Source organism: Paralichthys olivaceus, chromosome 7 (assembly GCF_024713975.1).
Source record: "Paralichthys olivaceus isolate ysfri-2021 chromosome 7, ASM2471397v2, whole genome shotgun sequence".
Classification (NCBI taxonomy): domain Eukaryota; kingdom Metazoa; phylum Chordata; class Actinopteri; order Pleuronectiformes; family Paralichthyidae; genus Paralichthys; species Paralichthys olivaceus.
In genome coordinates, this window is record NC_091099.1 from 10,565,107 (window position 1) to 10,587,521 (window position 22,415).

At 42.4% G+C, this 22,415-nt stretch overlaps 1 protein-coding gene across 4 annotated transcripts in view; it reads right to left on the bottom strand.

Annotated features, from left to right (window-relative positions):
• LOC109624519 (zinc finger protein 469) overlaps nucleotides 1-22,415 on the bottom strand; it is a 181,391-nt gene that overhangs the window by 49,937 nt on the left and 109,039 nt on the right. Inside the window, exon 1 of one of the 4 annotated variants that reach the window (XM_020079258.2) lies at nucleotides 13,467-13,600. The exons of 2 other annotated variants lie outside the window; for them this stretch is intronic. The gene's annotated coding sequence lies outside the window, so the exon portion shown is untranslated. Of the gene's footprint in view, nucleotides 1-13,461; nucleotides 13,601-22,415 lie in introns of those variants that run through there. One more of the 4 variants, XM_069528428.1, reaches the window with a different exon arrangement.

The following is a 22,415-nucleotide window of genomic DNA, read 5'->3' on the forward strand; positions in this document are numbered from 1 at the left end:
AAAGGCCCTTTATATTTAAATCCTTTATATTTACAAGGAGGGGATCCTCTCTACGGAGGCCACCATGTTTTTTACATTAGTCCAGACTGGACAATTAAACAACTTTTGAGTTTTTATGACAACTGCAGGTTTCCATAGTTTCTTTTTCATGTTTGGAAGGAGAGGGTGAGGTGAGGGGTGTTCAGCTGCAACATGCATCTTCAACATGAGATATCACAAAATTCTACACACTGAACCTTTAAGCTTACAGGAAGCCCTCATTCAAAAAAAGGGTCAAGATTTAATCCAAATGCTTAAGTGCTTGTGACTCATCTAATTGAAGACCACTTTTGCATATGTTGACATTAACATTAAGAGTAGATAACAGCATAAATACACAAGAATATTTAGATAAAAGTGATGCATTTTGGATACAGAGACAAACAGGAATATAAGTCCAACAATTCACTTTGAGCTTATGAAGTCATCTTTATGTCAGTGACAATATTCATCATCATTGACTTTTGTTGTTGTTTATGTCTCTGTGTTGGTCTCTCTTTTAGTACACACACACACGCCGCATGCATCACCCTGTGAATCCCTCGGTGCACTGTCTTAGTGGGTGTGTGGTAACAATGGGAGCTGGGGTGAGCTAAGACAGGCTTCTCTCGTCCCTCTCCACATAAACCTTTAATATGAGGCCTCCTCAGCACCAGTCGGCCATCTAAAGGCACTGTACCCTGTAATTGACCTTAAAAATACTTTCCGTGGAGGTCGGCAACCATGTCATTGGCCTTCGGCCCAAGCAGTGGCCGCATCTCCCCAGCCCAGAGGAGCCTGGGAAGGCCTCACAGCGTATATTTAGTGGCCCTGTCCTTTCAGTGGAGTAGGAGACACAGATAATGCCAGTCTGTGTATAAAACCACTCTGCCGCCCACGAGTGGGCCTCTCACAGGCACATTTCCCTCTCCCACGGGGATTTGTTTCCTGAAGTCTGAGTTAGGCTAGGCCAGGTGAATCTGGACACACAGGACATACTGACCACTACATCTTCTATGAAGGAGGGGCATGTCAATTGCATATTTCTTAGCCCTGTATGGCAGGACTGCTGTTGGATACACATCTGTGGCATCATGCGACATTAAGTGATGCCGTACCACAAGCATGTACAACAGCTGGGATTTGTGGTAAAAATGTGATGAATCCAAAGAGCTAATGTGTCTTGATACTGGAACATATAAAAGTGATGTATCCTGATTAGTTGACGTGTCAAGAAACCATTGGTTTGTGTTGCCTTTTAGTCAACATGACTGCTGCCAAGCACTTTAAATGGAAAGGCCTCAAATAGGAAGGAGAAAGATCTATTAGTATACAGTAGTGGTGTCCAATGCAGCCAATGCATAGGTTGTTTTTGAGCTGCTGTGCAGGTAGATTCATTTAAAAGTACAATTTACTTTCTGCAATTCTGATGAAATGTCTAAAAGCCAATATATATTGACAGCATCTGTATCAACTTGTCATGATATGACAATTTCCTATTTCTCAGGGTGAAAGCACGTCAATTCAAATTGTCATATCCAAACTACCGTTCCTGCTTTTGGAACCACATTTGAACTTCAGTATTTTGATTACAATGTCTAAATCCAGTCCGATTATTCATTCTTCAACTTATCAACACTGACACTCTTTTAATATACAACTTCGTTGTTTTGGTTTAAAAGGATGCTTTGGTTACAATAGTAAATATGTGGGACGGTAATAGAGAAAAGAAACAACAGATCATACCATTCATCCATACATCCCGTCAGCGTAAACTCGCTTTATGAACTACATCACCTGACTTCCTCCTTTGCTCCTGTTATAATTTCTGCGGCCACTAGAGGCAGTAAAGTGTAACTCTGGGTTGTGATAAACTGCTTGCACAGACGAACTATGGAATTAATTTGTAGCAAACAGTCTCATCAGGTCAGAATCAAAGTTAGTTTATATTGTTTGATTTTGTGTTTGGTGAGTGCAGATGTACTGTGTGGTATGTGCTGCACGTGCTGAGCAGTAACAACTGAAGCACTGAGGCAGTCCAGCCTGCTTGCTTGTTGTCACTCACACCTACTGTAACATTCCTGCTGGTTTCTGTTGGAGACTCTTGTCAGGGGCACATGTGTAGTAATTTATGATTTTCTCTCATGAAAGATCATCGTTGGAGATAAATCACAGCTTTCCTCTGTCTTGTAAAATTTTCAAAGGTAAAAACTGGAGTTCATTTAAGAACAAAAAAACCCAATCCACCTCCATCATTGACCCCTTCTCTCTGACTAGACCAAGCATGCCACTCGGCATCTCTGGGAGCGAGCACATTTACCTGTTGGATTGCAGAGGAGTGATGCAACTAACCCTTTCATCTGATTCGAGAGTGCCATGTGAGCATTCCAAAAAAAAACAGCGTGGCTAACATCCATGACAGCTGGAGTTATAAGCCATCATCAAACCAAGTGCTGTTCGACTCATTGCCACTGGGCATTGCTATTACGTAATAGTCACATCTATCTCTTGTCTCTCTGAGGCTCTATCTTACTGTGTAGCACAGATACATTTTTGTGTGTCAGTTCTGCTTAGTTATGAGTGAGAGAGAGTGGATGGGCCAGTGTTTACTTGTAGCGTGTTCATCATACCTTTAAATTCCTCCGAGTAGCAGTTAGAGATGCTGAAGTCACTTGTGCCCGCCTCTACCCCTTACCAGTGGAAACCACAAGCCTTGGCAAGCTTTGGCAGCACCAAGCTAGCTCCTCTCATCTAACTATAGATACCATGGCCTCCAGAGAAGCACATTTGGATCTTACTCAACAATAAGGCACAAGTTTGACTGAGTCCTCTAATCTACCATAAAATTTTTTCAAATGCCATCATGATATAAAAAGACATTTTTTAAATGACAGAATTTGGCTCCAGAGCTGCTGCCCCTGAGTATCAAACCTGAGCCCAAAAATAACAAAGACACACTTTTGATCCGCTGTATGAAAGAACAGCTACACAGCTCGACAGACCAGGGGTCCATGTGCTCACCGTGGTCATGGTGACAGATCTGCCGACCGCTCCTTGCCCATCTGGGCTGCCGGTGGCGCGCTGCCTGCTCTCTGAGGACAGCGAGTTCAGACCAGTAATTTAGTTCAGATGAGGTAAAGCAATATTTCCAGATTAATACGAGCCATATTCCTTTAGAACTGTCCTTTCTTTCTTCTCCTCCTTCCTGCATTTTTTTACATTTTACATGTCCAAAAACTCCTGGCTGAGGATGAAAGGAAGAAGTAGAAGAGAGAAAAAGAAAGTCAGCGAGGCGAGATGAACTAATTTTATGTGTTGTGAGGCAGACACAGGGAAGTATCAGTAGGACAATAATGTTTCTTTCATTAACTTATTTTTGATAAACTCCTACAACGCCCATTGACTGATTATATTGAAAAGCTAATTTGATTAAGTCATCGTTCTTTCCTTCACTCATTCCCTGTTTAATTTCATGTTATCTACAAAATGGATGGAATTATGAACTCTTGCTCACCCATTCATCAATTTTATGTCATCAGGTGACGTCAAATAAACCCCCTCAGGAGCGCTCCGTTGCTACTAGGCAGACACTCTGAATCTTGCATACCTGGAATAGATTCAACCAGCTGTGGAGTACAGTAGTAGATGCTCCATACAACCCAGAGTACTTCTGATTTGAAGGTAACATCTCTGATAACGGAATGGGATTCTCAAGCACTTAGTGAAAAATGTCATATCAGAATGATTAGCCTGGCTTGACAACAGTATCAGTAGTTGGGTTTCAGGAAGTCACAGCTGTCCTGCAGCTGCTGACTGAGCATGTGACTGGCTGCAATATCAGCCCGTCCTGATGATACACAGCATTATAAATCTCTCCGGATGTCAGAGAGAAACATCTTAGCTACAGCATTTCTGATATGTGCTCTGATAATAGTGAACCAGATTAGAGTTAGCAGGAAGAGGCTAAAACCATGGATTAATTGGCATCTGGGTAGCCGGCTGGCTTGTTGGAGCAGCACCAGCTGGACGGACAGTAACCATTCATGCCAAAGCTTTCATCAACTGGCCATTTTGCTAATGTCCATGGAAAATTGGAGATTAATCAAATGTCCCCCAAGAGTTAATGGAACAATACCTCAGATCTATACTCCCTGTGCAGTGTTCCCCGTAGTCTTCAATTATATTCTGAAGGACGTTCCTTCATTTATACAGGTCAAGGCAAGCAGCCACTTTGGCTGTGCTTTCTGTAGCCTCATAGAAGAAGCATGCTGATGAGGGACTGATGATGGACGTGCACCAATGAGACTCTGAGGCTGGGATTATTCTTCAGTTTCCTTTTCCTAAAGTAGCCGTGGAGTGTCACTGTGTTCTTGCCTCATAAGCAGGCGCTCGGCTGGACGCCACCCTCTAACCACTTCTGCTGATCACTGCTGCGAATCATGAGAGAAGAGTTAACTCTTGCTTCTGTTGCTGTGTTTCTGATGTTTTTTCTGGATCGTTCTCATCCATGTCCCACACTGCGTGACTGTGATGTCATTACTGGACGTTCTCATTGGCTGGGCCCTGTTCACCCGCAGTGCTTGAACGCTACAATTGAACGGCGGGTTCGAAAGGAAACGTGAAATTAGTGGTGACTCATCTCTTGCCGCTATGTTATTATATCATTTCTTCACCAGCAATGATTTCAATCGATCTAAAGTTCCATGAATTCAGACCAAAAAAGCCAAAGATATGTCTGTTTCCGAAAGATGGAAAATGAGATTTTTTTGTAATGACTATGTTACTTTCACATTCTATAGATCTTAGAGGATTTTAAATGAGTACGAAAGGTCAAACATGAAGACAAGTTCCACACATGCAGGAAATTTCACAGAATAAAATGCCTCTTTACATTACAACTAAAAACCAGTAACCCTCAGCATTATTTCCCCGACCCTGTAATTTGTCATACAAGGTGACATCAGAGACATGACAAGGAAATATCATAGATATTAACAAAGGGCACAGTAATGTGGAAAACTACTTGTTTTACGACACCATTTGCAGGGGCCCCTCCATATGGTCTGTGCTTTGGCAAGTTGGACATGTTGGCTCCCTGGTCGGTAGGTTTCAGACATGTTTTACAGACGAGCTTTGTGGTGTCCTTTGGCTCGGCCTGACTATTGGTTATGTAAGGGAATAAAACCACATATTGTTTTGTGTATCTGCGTTGTTGACAAGCCCTGGACGTCGCCTGGAAAATTTACAAGAGCACATACTGCCCTGCCCAATGATGCAAATATGGCTCTTATTAAAACACTGTCATCAGTTCTAATAAAATGAAGGTATAGTACAGTTTTTAACAGCAGGGTTGCAATACCTCCCTAGCATTGGAATACCCTACAATATATATGAATGTTGTCGCTTCCCAGGAAAACATCAGAAAAACACGTTGGATTATTTTAATCTCATGCATCAACACACACTATTAAGGGCATTTCAGATGTTGACTCATATGTGGTATAAGCAACAGTGAAGGGCAGAGACGTGGGTCGTAACACTGACATTGAAGCTGCAATCACAGTCACACACAATGGCGGTATAACATAGCAACTGTAATAAAACAAAGGCTGCTGGGAAGAATCACTGTTGAAAATCTCCAGCCCATCTGTAGAGGACAGGAACACCCAACTCATCCACGCATCTCCCTGCTTGAGCTTTACTTTAACCCTGGTGACCTGTAACAGTGTGTGTCTGTATGTGTGCGTGCATGTGTGTGTGTGCAGGCTGCTGTGTGTGCCCTGTGTATTTGCACTTCCACTGTTCCTTGTGTAGTGTACGGCCAAAGGACCACACCAGAAGAACAGAAGAACTTTGCCTTTATAAACAACTTTTAAATCAACCATCGCCTCACTGCGATACTTTTCCTACAGATTTCTAGCCAATAGTTTGAAGCTATGATTCACACGTCTACTGTAACAGCAGCACATTCAATATGAAAATGTAACTGTTCTACCAAGTCTCACCTACTTTTCTACATGCTGGCAAGTTGTTAATTAAATATACAACTCCTCCTCACTATCACGATTCCACACTGGAGAATTGGTTGTCAATATACTTCTCGTACAGCTCACTCCAGTGTCCTGACCAAACTATTGTGTTTTGCCTTAACTTGTCCGCTGCAGTATATATGATAAATATATGACCCAGGCCTGTATGATGCATGAGCCGCACATTTGTGTGGAGGCAGCTAGCCAGTGGTCGTTTAGCCTGTTGGAATGCGGTCTTGCATTGCTGAGCATGGCTGAGATTTATGTGACTGCTGTGGGGCGTGCATGTGGTTAACAGATGGTGGCATCCTGCTCCTTTTTCCTCCCTTGTCATATCACTGCTTACTCAATCCCCCACTGTGTCTGCCACCATTCGTCCTGTGTCCCATCAAACTTGAGCTTGAATTAAACACTCACATGAGCAGTTATAGTCGGTCAGCAGCTGCTGTTAGGAGTGGAGACTTGCAGGTGCATGGTGGGTTATTGACACCGAACTCATCCACACTGCACCCTATCTCACCACTGTCCCTTCAACACCATCTCAGCTGAAACAACACACACAGTTTAGGGGCATTGAGACTCTCCATCTCAACACAGGCTTCACACACACACACACACACACACACACACACACACACACACACACACACACACACACACAGATGCCTGGACTATAGACCAAGACCATAGACTGTATACAGATGATCCATGAATCTCCCATTACACAGAAATGAAGGCAAAATATCTCAGATATGAAAGTTGCCATAATGCATTTGGAACCAGAGTTTGCAGAGTAGTGATCAGCGATGGAGCTGCAGTTGCGAGGTCCCACCCATACATGCCTTTGACCAATAATTAATCAGTCACTAATTAGTCAGACGTTCAACCCCATTCGTAGGTATCTTTAAAAAAACACTTTTCACAAACATCAATGTGAAAAATTAATTAATTTGACATGTACTTTTACTTCTTTGGCAGTGTCCAATTGACTAACATGGAGGACACAGGGTTTATGACCTATACAGCAGCCAGCCACCAGGGGGCGATCAAGACATTTTACTTCACTTTTGGGAAGCCGTCATGTTGTCCATCTTTATGCAGTTTATGACAGTCTTTCTCCACGTCGTGCTTAGAGTGATATCCTACTTAAAATCCATACGTCTTCAATAATCAAACATTCCCCTCCTGTAGGTTTGAAATGTGGCTTTGGTTTTCAAAGTATGAATAAAATATGTGTCACAAACAGCAACCACACCACTCCTGAAGAAATAATCAGCTTCCCCCCTGTACATCTATCTGCTCAGTGGTTCCTGTTTCCTTTTTAATGAGCTGCTTTTAAGATGCACTATCACTCTTGTTGATAAAAAAATCTCAGCCTGGAGCACTCGCTAGAATGTCTGTCAGGAGCAAACACAACGCCAGCAATTAAAAAGTCACTGGAAGCAACTGTAATAAAATTTCTAAATCTACAGCCTCAATGCAGCTACAGCTGAGTGTGTTTGACATGTGCTTCATGGGAAAAATTGATGCCAAGCAGTGACGTCTGTGATGACCCTCTGTTTCACCCTTTGATAAACCTCACATGAGGTAGGATGGTGCTGAAGAACCAAAGTGAGCCCTGCTGACTCTGATTTAGCCTTCACATCAGAGGCCAAAGCAAAAAATCTGGTGCACATGCATATCATATGGTAGAGGAGGCACGAAGCTGCACTGGCACAGAACAGGTGTGAGTTTAAAGCTGGAAAAACTACATTAGACAAGTGTGATTTTACAAAACAACTTTCAAGCAAATGATCCGTAGTGTCAGTGCTCTAACATTTAATCGGAAATATATCCTAGTAAGTGGCATGGGAGTGGAAGCCCATTCAGTGTAAAACCATTAAATTATACACAAACTGAAATGGGCATATGGCAGACAGAGCCATTTGTGCCACCATAAAATACTGACCCACGGGAGCTCACTGGAGAGCATTCATACATAATCCAATAAAAGTGCAGCCGCTGCTGAGCGGTCTGTCCCACACACCTTGAGCTGGCAGGAGCCTCACAGGTCACGTTTATGCGCAGACACAAATAAACATAGAGATGCAATCAGACAAACACACAGAGCCATCGCCTACAGATACAAAAGTTCCACTCTGCTAATCTAATCCCACTCACAGAGTCTGGGAATGCACAACTGTGTGGTTTTGTGACACACTGGGCACACTGCCATGGGGGGTCACCTTGAGGTGTGTGTGTGTGTGTGTGTGTGTGTGTGTGTGTGTGTGTGTGTGTGTGTGTGTGTGTGTGTGCCTGTGTGTCTGTCTGTGTGACGTTTGAGTTCATCTAGTCCATGAGACCACAGAGCTGCAACCACAAGGAGTTAAGCTCTTTTACTATTGTGACAAACATGTGTACACACGTAGAGACACAAAGATGGATTCATGCAACCACAAAGCCACATGCACACACCCACGCATTAACACAAGCAACCCCACACATACACACCCACAGAAGGAAACTTGAGTCATATTACTTATCAGAGAGGGGACCGTCTGCGTACCACTTAACACCATCTTTAGGTGTGTCCCGCTTTCATTTTTAGAACAAAGCCATTTAGTGGCCAGTAATCATGTCTCCTCTTCTTAACACAAAGAACCAGGATGATGGCCCAAAGGCAAAAACTTGGAATCGGAAAGGTTAGCAGACATTCTGCACCTGACCCCTAAAGAAGCATTTGCCTGCGTTCCTTCTTATTATAAAACTGATTGGTGATTTATGTAAAGAAAAAACAGGAATTGTGTGCTCGAGGGCAACTGACAGAAATTCTGCTCTACTGCCCTGAGTTATACCTGCCCTGTTCAATAAGATCCACGTGTGACGTATACACAGCCCAAACCTCAGGGGCCAAAGTGAGAAGCTATCCAGTCACAAGTCATGTTCCAGGAAGACGAGAAGTGACCACATGAGGTTGTGCAGTTGGTAACGGTGAGGAGCTGATGATCTCGCAGCAGGGCGGCTGACGTTTGTATCGTGGGAACACTTCAGAAACCGCTCTGTCTTACAGTGGGCACCTAAACTGTTTCTGCGTTCATACAGTATGTGATTGTGTGTCTGCACACTGTGGGGGTGCTTTACTCCAGGTGTGCGTTAACTCTGGGCTTATCCCCTCCTGGCATCCTTGCTTACCCTCCCTGCAGGCAGGCTTTATGACCTCAGTGGCATTGCATCTAAATCAAGTGAAGTGGTGAACAGTGAACGTTATCCAGCTTTTAGCTTTCGCTGTCCTCCACACTGAAGTGAGTGTGGGATTGTAAACTTCAACCATGAAAAAATAATAAACACAACTGATACAAGTAGATGGTGGGCTGCAGCCTCAGAGAAGAATTTTAGTTCATTAGTTATATGCCTTCAAACAGAGCTACAGATTGTGGTAGTTGTCAGGAAATCATTATCTCCACGCCCCCACTCCGAGTTCTCTCCTGAGGTCTCACAGAAAGTGCTTTAGTGGACATTTTTTTGTAACTGCTGTTACATGACAGTGTTTAATAATTCCTTACGACATTAAGGAGCCAGAACACAAAAGGAGAGAATGAAACCAAGTAGCCAGTAACAGTTTTACCAGCAATCTATACTCTAAACCAAAGCAATGACACATTCAAAAACTCCAAAGATTACTGCTAGAGATTTATGACGAGCTGAGTCACAACAAGTGAGAGGAGATAGGAAGAAAAAAATGTCATAGGCATTATCAATAAGACCATCCAATGATATGCCAGTTGATAAGAAATTTGAGTGTCTTTAATATCAAGGGTATGAGGGTGTTAACTGTTTATATAATTTTAGGCAGCAAGCACTGGACCAAAGCAAATGAGTACACATCTTTTACTCTGGCTGTGCGGAGGAAACGGTAAAATCCTGAGCCGGGTCGATGTGAGACTCTGGGGGTTTAATGATAATTCAAATGCGCTCCAACTCCGTCTGCGGACTCTGATCCAATTTGTTTCTTATTTTCTTTTGGTCAACTGATGTCCATCAGTGAAGAAAACAGTCATGCCCATCCAATGGCTTAGTGTCCTCCAACATCTCAGCTGGAGATTAGGCTGCCACAGCGAACACACTGTCTACCGCCCACTGCCCAGAGCTTTACATCCAGGAGGCTAAATTGCCTACAGCTGTTTATCCCTGGCTCCACCACACAATCCTGAGTGTTATTGTAAGCCAGTGCTCATATACAGCTTTACACATAGGGTGTTAAGTCTGAGCCATTAGCGGCTGCATTTGGCTGCTTATATTTTACAGTAATGTAATTGTATTTAATCAGTTATGTACATTTGAACAAGTCAGTGCCAACCTGCAACATGGCATTAAATATATTTAAGATATTACAATATTTTATGCTGAAAAAATCAATAGGCAAGTACTTGCAAGTTTATAATTTGAATAGAATATTTTTCTCGGTTCCTTCCCATGCCATGGGGCATGGACTCTGTGTGATCCCATGGACATGACCTGACTACTGCAGTTTGACAGTATAGATAAAAAATTATACGTCTAAATTCTATAAGGACGTCCGTCAAAATATCTGAATAAATGTTTGACTATTTCACTCCCAGAAGGAATATTGAAGTATCCCATTGTTACATGCATTGATTAATGCAAGAGCATGTGAGGGCTCGCATGTATCTCTACATGCACATACACATGCAAGTACCTGGTATGCACCACACTTGGAAGGTGAACTTGTTGGTCTTTTCAAATTAAAAGCACATCAAATTTTGGCAATCTGACAAAAGCCTGTCATGGTGACATCTATATCATATGGAGCACATTCAGTTCGCAACATACTGCAATACGTCGCAGGTTGATCTGCGATAGGCAGTGAAATTCAGAGGGAGAAGAAAAAACTGGACGGAATATGGTTCCGAGCAGAATGAAAGGCGACCTCAGAAAGAAAAAGAAGTAAAAATAGGAAAGAAAAGTGATTCAGAAAAGCCAGCCTCTAAGGTTGTAATTGACTAATGAAAACCATACCCCTGCCAGACCAGCCCCAATGAGGCCATAAGACAGGGACAAGGGAATATGGAATAAAGGGGAAGAAGCAGGTAGGGGACAGGTAACATGAGGTAAACGTCTACAGCACTGAAGATATGATATGGTTTTCATTCCAGCAGCAATTACTGAGCCATTGGAGAGATCTTATGTACCAGCCAACACTGCTTTCATACAGCTGAACAGCGACTCTCCTCTCACTTCTTTGCTGTCTCCTTCTTCTGACACACCCTTCGCTTCACATCTGTCTCACTCCTTTCACTAAGTGCCTGAGGTTTTACTCCCTTGGTTATCAATGACATCTTGAGCCTTCTCCTTCTCCCAGCCAACGTCTCAAGTGCACAGCAACTTTATATTAAACCTCCCTCGTCCATTCTATTGTCCTCAGTGGAATATTTGTCTGGCACCCTCAACTCGCAGTGTTTTACACCTGGATTCCTGACCTCACTGGATGGACCGCCTCCAAACTCATAAATCAATCAATTCTCCTTTAAAATAAATTACTGTTTAGTCCCTTGATAATGAGCGCATGATTCTGATCGCTGACTGATGGACAAATCTGGCAATTTGTTATAATTTTGTATTTATATCTAGTGCATGGACCGCTATCAGTCCAAGTGGTCCATGCAAAGGACATAAAAGATATAGGGTTTTTTTATATTTATGGTATATCACATTCCAAAGAGAGAGATCAGAATCTGTGTTATACAGTCTGAAAGGTACAAGAAACTTTATGTCCTCTTGTGATTGCAAGAGGTAAAACAAGGTTTACAGTCTTGCAGGTGGTGCCCAACAGGTCAATCACTCTCTCACACATGCACACACCCACACTTCCCCTTGGGAGTGGAACATAGTAATCTAAGCTAATTATCTCAAACACTGATAGAAAGTATGTAATATACGCACACATCAGAAGGACAAGATATAAATACTGGCAGCTGCTCAATACGGGTTGTTCACCGCAAACATAGAGATTCAACATCAGACACCAGGCCAGGCCCCGGCCACATCCCACTCACAAACTGTAATATTGATGTCTCTTTCTCACAGACATGCTAATGGAACACCTGGTAAAAGACTGCATTAAACTCGCAGGGGGAATGCCGCACCTGGCCGTGCTGAGGAGGATTTTCCATCTTTTTAAGAGAGTGTAGTAGTTAGGCTGGCACAGATAGGCAGGCTGGCATGACCGAGCAGGTTCCACTCACAGGTACAGAGGATAACGTGGGTGTACTGGTAGGAGGGGAGTGCCTGGTGGGAGGCAAGGAAGCAGAGGTTGAGTGGGGGCATGCGGGTTAGGGGCTATGGGTAAATTCACAGCAGTAGCAATGCTCCAGGGGAATCTCAAACATTCCAGTATGAACTGTGTATGTCCTCAACCTGAGCCCTACCCTGAAGTCCCTCAGCCACACCTTAGAAACCCTGAGCTGTCAGAGCAGGGCTGAAAGTAAAGCAGGGCAGCCTTAACATGCTAATAAATAAAGCTGAACATAAATGAGACACAAAGACACAAAAACAAATCTTACAGCTTTGGGCAAAACAATACCACCAGTGCAGCTTCTTCTTGCATTGAGCAGTACATTATGGTGGATGCATGCCTGCCGATTCTGCAGAGACGCTTTCCCATCTATCTGCTACAGATGTTTTCTGCTTTTCATCACAGTCATAACTTCTCATGTCTGCTGCAAATACAAGTCTTTTCAAAAAGAAATTCGGCAATTTGAAACGTGACAGTGAAACGTGCAGGCAGACCATATTGTGGCCAGATGAGGTGTTGACTCCCTCCAGTCTCTGTCCTTCACTAGGTGTCCACTGCTGACACAGCTAAACAATCCCATGCAGTTCATAGATCCCTCAAAAAAAGAAACCACAGTGAAATCAAAGAGAATGAAAACAATACCCTGCGTGCACAGCCATGCCAGCGTGCAGGCTAATAAACGTGCAGATACACAAATGTATTGGCAGCTACATGCATTCATATTCTCAATGTGTCTCTTTCCCGCTTCGCAGGGACACACACACACACACACACACACACACACACACACACACACACACACACACACACACACACACACACACACACACACTTATCTGTGACCCTGGAAAGGCGAACCTGTCACACGCTTCAAAGTCTCATCACTGAGACACACAATGGTTTATACACAACACAACATGAATAGCAGCCTTCATTGAGGTGGATTCAAAGAAAAACCCTCTGCTCAACATGCACTTGCTTGCTCAATGCTCTAATTCAACACTAATCATGGTCACACTCACCTACAGAATTGTTTATAAAACACACAAATATTTATGTACACAAATGCTCACATGCACACACACAGGGAAAGTTGAAAAACTGGGAAGGTTCTCTTCTCACCTCACCTTTGTGGGCTGCACAGTGAACCAAACCAATCTCCAATGTGTGAGGTGTGTGTCAGTCTCTCTCCTCTCCTTGGTCTCCCTTCCTCTCACTCACTTCTCAACCTGTAGTCATCGCGTGGCTCTGGTTACGCTCTGCTGCAGTGAGCGGAGGCACGGGGAGGAGGAAGGAGGCGGGTGAGAGTGCGGGAGGGATAGAGGGACAAATGAGTCCTGCCCAGACTGATGAGAGAGAGGCTTCCAAAAAAACGCCCTCAGGAGTAAAAAGATTAGAACGGTTCACTCCACTGAAATTTTAAACTTTCTCACCACTGCGCTGTTTTCCACTGATTTCTTTTTACCCGGCCTGTTTCTCTGCAGGTCCTTTTTTGTCCCTGCAGCATTTGAGGTTTTCATAAAACAACGTTTCTCAAGCAACCACCTTCTCTTTTTAAATTCTCTTTCTGCTTTTTTCACTTGCAAAAATATTCCTAGTTCCCTCGCTCCCTACTGTAGTCTGTCACTGTTGACAGACAGAATCCCCTCTCTCCAAAATTCTCTCTCTCTCACACACACACACACACACACACACACACACACACACACACACACACACACACACACACACACACACACACACACACACACATGCTTACAGTATGCGCCTTTCGGCCTCAGTTTCAAGCTCTGGTGTGCAGCTGTGTGATGACGGAGACACACCTGTTATTATTAAAGTGTGTGTGTGTGTGTGTGTGGGGGGGGGGGGGGGGGGGTACTGTAAGGCAAAAATAGGGAATCTTTTTGGACTTAGCTGTCCAAACAATACTGTTTCCACTGTAGTCTGGTTTCAGAAGTAGTTAAAGTGAGACTTTAAATTTACGGTCTACTGAAGGTATTTATTGAACGATTCAGAGAAACGCACACTTCGGCTCATGGATGCCTGACCGCTGCATGTGACATGCTGTAATATGACCTTCACAGATTTAACACTCTCATATACAGTACCTTTCTTTTTAGGATTTTAATGGCCCTGACACTGTCTATTCAGAATGCAAAGAATGCATTATGCTAACTGTGCGGCAAGTGTGTCTGTTAAAGGGCAAGGTGTCTCGTCAGGGGTCATGACCTCATTGACGGAAAAGGAAGAGAGTACAAAGGAAAGAGGAGAAATTAAGATAAATTGCATGAGACTTAACCAGTGGGCCAACAAAAGCCTTGTCGTGTGTTCATTGGAGTCCCTGCATCATCTTTATTTCTGCATGTCTTCGAAATTTACAGTGAATGAGATAGAGAAAACTTTCAGTCCAGTTCTTTGGTCATCTTTTAGCCGGATCAAGAGATAAACCAGAGCAGGGCTGACACCCTAACCATGACCTTGACACGCAGAATCACTTTTATAACACTCCCCAGCCCTGCGGGAAATGAAAGATATGTACTGGAAAAACAGATTAAAGAGAGGAGTCATCCTTGCAACGATTGCAATCATCAGATTTGGCCCTGGCTTTATCGTCACACTTGGGGATATCCTGTCTTTTTTCACATATACTCCCATTCTCTTGACTCTACTGATTTACTATGCCTTGTTTCATTTCTGACTTACTCACTGGGAGATAAGTAAGGTTTGAAACAAGGTGAATGATGCAGAGTGTGTGAGAGCAGCATGTGATTCAGCATTCAAATTACCAGAAAAATCTTGTTTACAGGCAGGGGGCCTTGACCTATGAGTCATTGCGTAGACTTTCAGAGTTTGGCACAACATCCTCTTTTTTCTGGTCATGGTCATCCCTCACTCCCCCAGAATTTTCCCAATTCCTGCTTGTCTACTTTAAAACTTTCCCACTTCTCTCTTACTCAGCAGCACTTCAAAAGAAGGGTTCACCTCTGTCATGGATCCTAATGTACTGAGACCAAATGGCTGTTATCCGAAACTTCTACACAAAACCATTAAGGCATACTTAGATGTAGTTGCCTGTGCTTGCTTACATGACTGTATATGCACAACACCAGAACTTACCAGCTCACACTGGATGTTCACAGGGTGCTGATGGTGTATGTTGACATGCAGGGATGAGATGAGATGTCATTAGACCGATAATGGACTATTCCAAACATAGTCTGTCATACTTAAAGACAACAGATTCTGTCCTGTAAATAATCCCAATTTTTTGTTGCCTAGTTTGAAAACATCTAAGATGTGTTTTGTCACACTTCCAGAGAGAGGGACTTTGTTAAGTCACTTCTTGGATTTTATGATCCATCCATCCATCCATCCATCCATCCATCCATCGTCCTCAGCTTATTTTGGCTTGGGTTGCTGGCCAGGTAGGCTATTCCAGATGTTACTCGCCCTCGCCATGCTGTCCAGCTTTTCCTGGGGGATACTGAGGCATTCCTTACCCAGATGGTCTATGGAATCCCTTCAGAGAGTTCTGGATCTACCAGGGTTACCTCCCAATTGGGTGTGCCCATAAACCTCCAACTGAAGGGGCCCAGGAGGCATCCTGACAAGAGGCTTAAAAAAAACCCAACTGCTCCATTGGATTTCATGCTATCGTGAAAATAGGTGAGCAGATTAGAACATTTAGAAATGACAAATTTATCTTATCTTATCATCATCCGATTTCATTAATGTTCATTACTGTGTTTTTACTTTAATATGTTCGGCTGCTGGCCCTTAAAAGTCTGCACAAATTTCCCAGTAATCCATCCAATGACCCATCAACCTCATGGTGGCGCTACAGGAAAGGTCAGGGACTCACTAGAAGGTCATTAAGTATTCATTAACCTGAGAACCAAAAAATGTGTGCAAATCGATCTATTTGTTGATGAGAAGTTGAGTAATAAATCTTTTATTCAAGGGATCATCAGATTCAGTAGAATACATCATCTGGGGACCACGGATGACAATAACCCACATATCTGTACAAAAGAAATGGGAATCTGTTTAATAATTACCAAAACATTTAATTCTTAAACAAAAGATGCTAAACAGGGAAGGTGAAAGAAATACCGAAGTGACTGGGGTTCATTCCATCTAATAATTTGTGAGACATAATTTAGTGATATTTCTGTATAGTGGCAGCACTTAGCTTTTAGTCTGATGTTTCCTGGCACACAAGGAACATGAAGGACCATGATCACCTAATCTTACATAGTGAATCTTAGTAGACGCACAAGTGATGACTAATAAACAAACAACATCTGCGTATGTCTGGAATGAGGGGCTATATTATGTTTCCTCTCCTGGGACGTCAAATGATCTTTTAGCACATCATTAAATTCTCTGCTGAACGTGAATGCAGAGCACTTGAAGTGAGGAGAAACATTGTTAGAATGATGAATGGCATGCAAGCACACACACTGGAAACTCTGCATCCCAATTCCAGTTAGGAGCGGGGCTTACGAGCATCTATAAGGGGCATGACGAGGAATATAAGGGATGACAGTGGTGAAGAAGGAAAACAGTGGGTTTTTGTTTTACACAGCTGTGGTTTGGAGACATTTAGAGCAAAAACAAGAATTATTTAGTCATTGCCGTTAAGGTTCGCTGTACAATTGCACAGGTCAGAAACACATTCCTGTCAAGGCAATGAAGTGAAATTACTGGAAAATGAATCAGCCTGGCTTGTAACTTGTCGATAATTTTGCTTTATTGAAGCTGGAGCTCAAGTCAGATTCTCTTTAGTCCTGATTGATACATCCTCAAACCTTGAAAAACCCACATAATATCAAGATCCTGTATCTACATACATGTACTTGTCCCCCAGCCTAATACTGATGAACACTTGTTATTCCTCTTCTAAGTAACACACATCATTACCCAGGCAGGTGCTCCAATGGATAGAAGCCTAAAGGTTACATAAAAATTCTGACCCCATCATTTGCCCCATACAGAGTGAACTATATAAACCCATCAGTCTAAGCAGTCACAATTCTGCCAGATTACACTGAAAAGACTCTACATTACTATGGTTAACGTTTAGGTGTTGAAGGAAGGAAAAGAAAAATGAGCAATAGAATGATGAATTACCAAAAAACCTTCCTGAAAGAGTATGAGTGAAGAAAAATAGAAGCGTAACTCTTGAGCTTTAAAAAATGCATGTGCGTTACTCGGGTGATTTGGGCAGATGATGACTGGAATACAAGCCCTGCAGTGATGTATCGTTGCTGGGTGACTTAACTGAGTGGCAAAGAGAAGGTGAAGGGGTGTTTGTTGGAACGTGCACAGTGAGACAGGAGGAGAGAAAAACGAGGTTGACCCAGTAAAATCAGAGTTTCTCCCACAAGCCTTTGTTTGCATTAACCATCGAGCATATATAAAAGAGGCATTAACCCCTGCTCCTACAATCATTTCCTGCAGGAGACAGGCATGAGTTGATGCAGGCAATGGCTGGAGATCATGTATGATGACACTACAGCACACATCACATTGCAGCCCTGAAGGGACCAATGCATACTGCTTATAGATTTTGATTATAAGCGTGCTACCTATAGTTTAGCCACTTTACTGACAAACAGAGACTTCAACAGCCATCCCTAGGACTCATGAATGACCTAAAAAACAGTCATGTCAAGAGAACAGTGAGTGAAATCTAATAATTATTAACAGGTTTTCCTTTTCCAAACAGTCACTCTGCCTAAGGCTAGGGCTTTGTGCTGTGTGTAATATATATCTTATCTGTTATATCTTATCTGTTGTCATCCGTCAAAGAGATTGGAAGAGCCATCTCCCATGGATCTTCAGTAACACACACTGACTGCATGTATTTATGACGTGCAGATAATTGTAGATTTGAGGAAAAAGTCATAAAAGAGAGACAACCAATGGAGAAATATATTTGCTGTGGCTGCTGTTGTAATAAGAGGCATCTGACACCAATTTCTTTTCGGATTAGCCTGTGCGCCGGCATAGCAGAGCACCCAGGGTATTTTTTCATCTATGTCTCATAGTGTGTGTGTGTGCACTCATTTTTGTCACCTCTTTAGGACCTTTGTCCAGTATTAAACATCTTGTCAGGACCAGTAGACCTCATGGGGACCAAAGCCTGGTCCTAATGAGGCAAAATGTCATTTCTGAGGTTCTGGTTAAGGTTAGGACTAAACTATGACTTGTGGTTAGGCTTGAATTGGTTAGTTTAAGATATGTTGGGGGGATAATATTTGGTTATAAGCTGTCCACAATGAATGGAAGTCAATGCAATGTCCAAAACCTAATTAACTAAAACCTATTAGCAACTAGCAGTAGGAGTAATTGCTGGTAACTATTATTTACATTTGAATGATGTGCAACTCCCATTATTCAGAGTTTTGGCCCTTTATGTAGTAATGTCATCTAACCTGTGAGTGTTGTTGTGTTCACAGCATTTCTCAACAAAACAGAGGAGACTATTCCAAATACTTTCCTTAATTAACTACTATTTTGAAGGATAAAACTGAACATGACTTCAGAAGGCGATGTGATCTGTTTTGGTGAGCTCTGCTAGAGTCATAGGAAAAGAGGGAGAATGTTGAAATAGTTTGACAACACATTATTTTCCATGGGTTTTCTATGATTGTAAAACTAGTCGACTCTTTTCCAGGTTTTCCAATGTTGGAATCATGCAACTTTATGTCCTGGCAATAGGTCCAAAACAACGTTTCCGAACATCACTGAGAAGTCAATACAAGTCGTGTTATAACTGAGATATCTACAATACAGCTTGACCTGGGGTCCATTTTCTGTCCCTTTATCTGCCCCCTGCTGCGCTGTGGGGGTGTGTCAGACAGGATGGGGATGAGACAGGATAGGATGAGGAGGACGTGCAACCTAAATATGGCTCTTGCAGCCGAGGCCACAGGGAGACAGAGCAGGGGACCACAGACCTCGGCAGCGTACAATTATCCAAAACAAGAGAGTCAGGCCAACCTCCTCTTACCGAGACTCACGACAAGAGCATAACAGAGTAAAGCCAACACAATATTTTACTGTCCTTTACCCACTGGGTCACATACAGTATGCACACACAGTATACAAATATAAAACTGTAAACACCCTTGACTATCTCTCTATCTATCTTTCCATCTTTCCATCCCTCTATCCACTTTTAGCCAAAGCCTAGAAACACCCTGCTTCAGTAGAATAGAACATGCCTGATTATTCTTCATTGAGATCTGAAGATGTTCACCATCTGAAAACCGACAATCAACACAACCTCCTTGGTAGACATAAAAATCTTGACAGCAATGTGTTTCATAATGTAACATAAGGCTTTGTCTGCCTTTGAAATTAACTGACTGTAAGAGGAAAGGTCTGGAGGAACATCTGAAACTGGCAGCCACTGGCATTTTCTGGAACTGAGGGCCAATAGAGGTAATACCTGGACCTACTTGCGCGTCCACTTGAGAGGCCAATGCAAATGCCATAAGCTTGAACCCTGGGGTGAAATATTTGCATAGATGCAGCAAATGAAATCAGTAGTGCTCCATTCCTAATTAAAACTGGAGCATGTTCGGCTACAAGCATTAAGGCTGGACAAGCATGAGGAGAATCACCCTTACTGAGGAGGCCCTGGAGGGGGGAGAGATCAAAGAGCCACCGGCGGCAGGCTCTGGTGTACTGTATGTGCCGGCTGGACCCATGAACATGTTACAGATGAGCAGAGGCGCCAGAAAACCATCTGGGGTTATATAATGGAAGTGAGTTCAAGACACAATACTGTGGACATAGAGAACTCAACAGGGAACACAGAAATTACTGAAACGTATTTGTGTGACGCACTGCTCTTCTGGTCTTTTCCTGGACTGTTAGGAGCAATTAGTTTTAAGTAGCAGTCAGAGCATTGTTGGTTAATAATGATGACACATATCTGTGTAAATGAGTCAAGAAATAATAAATCATTTGTGTAAATTTGCTGAAATGGTACTTACTGGAACACAATAGTCATCCTTTTATCAAAACATATGTCCATATGGAGAACATTAGGCAGGGGAATGATGCCAACATTGCTACATCTGAACAAATGAATGTGAAAACATAATAACTGATCTTATTTCACAGGAACAGCCTGATCGATATCAAGAAAAAGAACTTTACTTTAAGTGTCACAATGGCCCCATGTCTGGCACTTTGATCCAGACTGAAATAAAGAGATCCAAGAGATTTCATACAGTCATGTCACCACAAGCAGATCAAAATGGTCTAGTAGGTAAGGTCAGTTGCAGTTCATCTGCCCAATGTGCTCATGAATAAGATCTTGTGTCAGTGTATCTGACTATTCTGATGCATCTCCCAAAACAAGTTCTTTCTGTTCAATTCCAAATATTGGTTGAGGGGAATCAAGACATTTTCCAAACTGAAAATGTGAATTTACTCTGCAAAAGAAAGGCTGTCTGTGTTGAATTTCGCAGGGGTGAAGGTCGAGGATGTGTGCTCAGTCCACTGCTGTGCTCGCTGTTTACATACATACCCCGTTGCCAGGTACAGCACCAATATTATTGCTGATGATACCACCGTCCTAGGCCTCATTGCAGACAGTGATGAATGCTAACTAAATAACCACTCCTACCAAGTTGAGCAAGTTACAGTGCTACTCAGGAATACCTTGGATTTAAGCAATGCACCTGCTCACATTTCATATTCAACATTTTATATATTCTAGACACATGCAACTGCACTTTATAAAACAACGATTTTTTTTTTGTATATCTACTTCTATGTACTCAAACAATAACTTGAGAATGATTTGACTAAATAAATTGTGCTATATATTTTCATCTTTATTTTATTAAATCACTCAAGTCATCTGATGTATTCTCACTAACTCAAAAACAATTCATTTAATGTGACCCTTTACATTGAACTTATGTAATGAAGTTACATGGTAATTGTTATATGTAAATGAAATACATAATTACTTTTGAGTGTGCTTCTTCTTCTATAAACTACCTTAGGACGTGGATATTTAGTTAGGTTATGTATAACTGCAGAATTCTGAGTCTCACACCAACCATTTCATTGTGCAGTTGATCTTGACATACTGTGCATACGACAAATACACTTGAAAATAAAAAAAACACATAAACTGTATTATGTTTTTGTTCAGGTTCATCAAATTGACTCCAAAAACTAATATTTATTTTTCTTCAATTTGTGTGGAATCCTTTAAAAACGCACTTTTCTTGAACCTCTACCTAAAGTTTTTAGTTTTCTTGTGAGATGAATAATGAACTGTCATCACAGCGCTTGAGGGAGAAAAAGTGGAGAGGGTGAGAGTTAGACATGACAAGTGAATGCTTTCTTTGACAGATCATGGGCTTTTGCTGCAACACATAATTCTTTCATTTATATTGGAGGTGAGGACAGTACAATGAGCCTGTGTGAATAAATAACAAATCTCTGTGTGTGTGTGTGTGTGTGTGTGTGTGTGTGTTACTGCGTGCAGGCTTCTTTTACTATATTTGCGGGCTCCAACAACTGGTAATCCACCATTCCTCATGGGGAGAAAAATGATGGACCCCACATGTTTAAATGGCTGTTTGAGGGTTGAGACTTGATTTTAGGTTTAGGGATAGAATTAGTGTGCATGCATATGTGTATGTGTGTGCTGCATCTGTGGTTGTGTGCCTACATGCATGTCCTAGACTATGTGCAAGTGGCAATGATCTCACTTTTCCCTGGGAGCAAGAGGGACTGGGGGTAAAACTGTGTTCTTGAGGGATACCTCAACAAGTCCAAGCTTGGGGTTGATGGTATCCATGATATCATGTCATCTGTGGGGTTGAGTGACAGAAGCAAAAACACAAGGAAAGAGAGCCTGAAGAAGAGGGCTTGCTGGTCATGGTAACTGATAGTATAAGTGAGTAGAAGTGGCGATCGGAAGTGGAAACAATGTTTTAAAATTAAATATAGCCACAAGCTGCAATTTGCGGGTTCTAACCTTTTTTGCGCTCTACAGGAGGAAGCGGCTCACTTATACAAAATAAGAGCCACGGGCA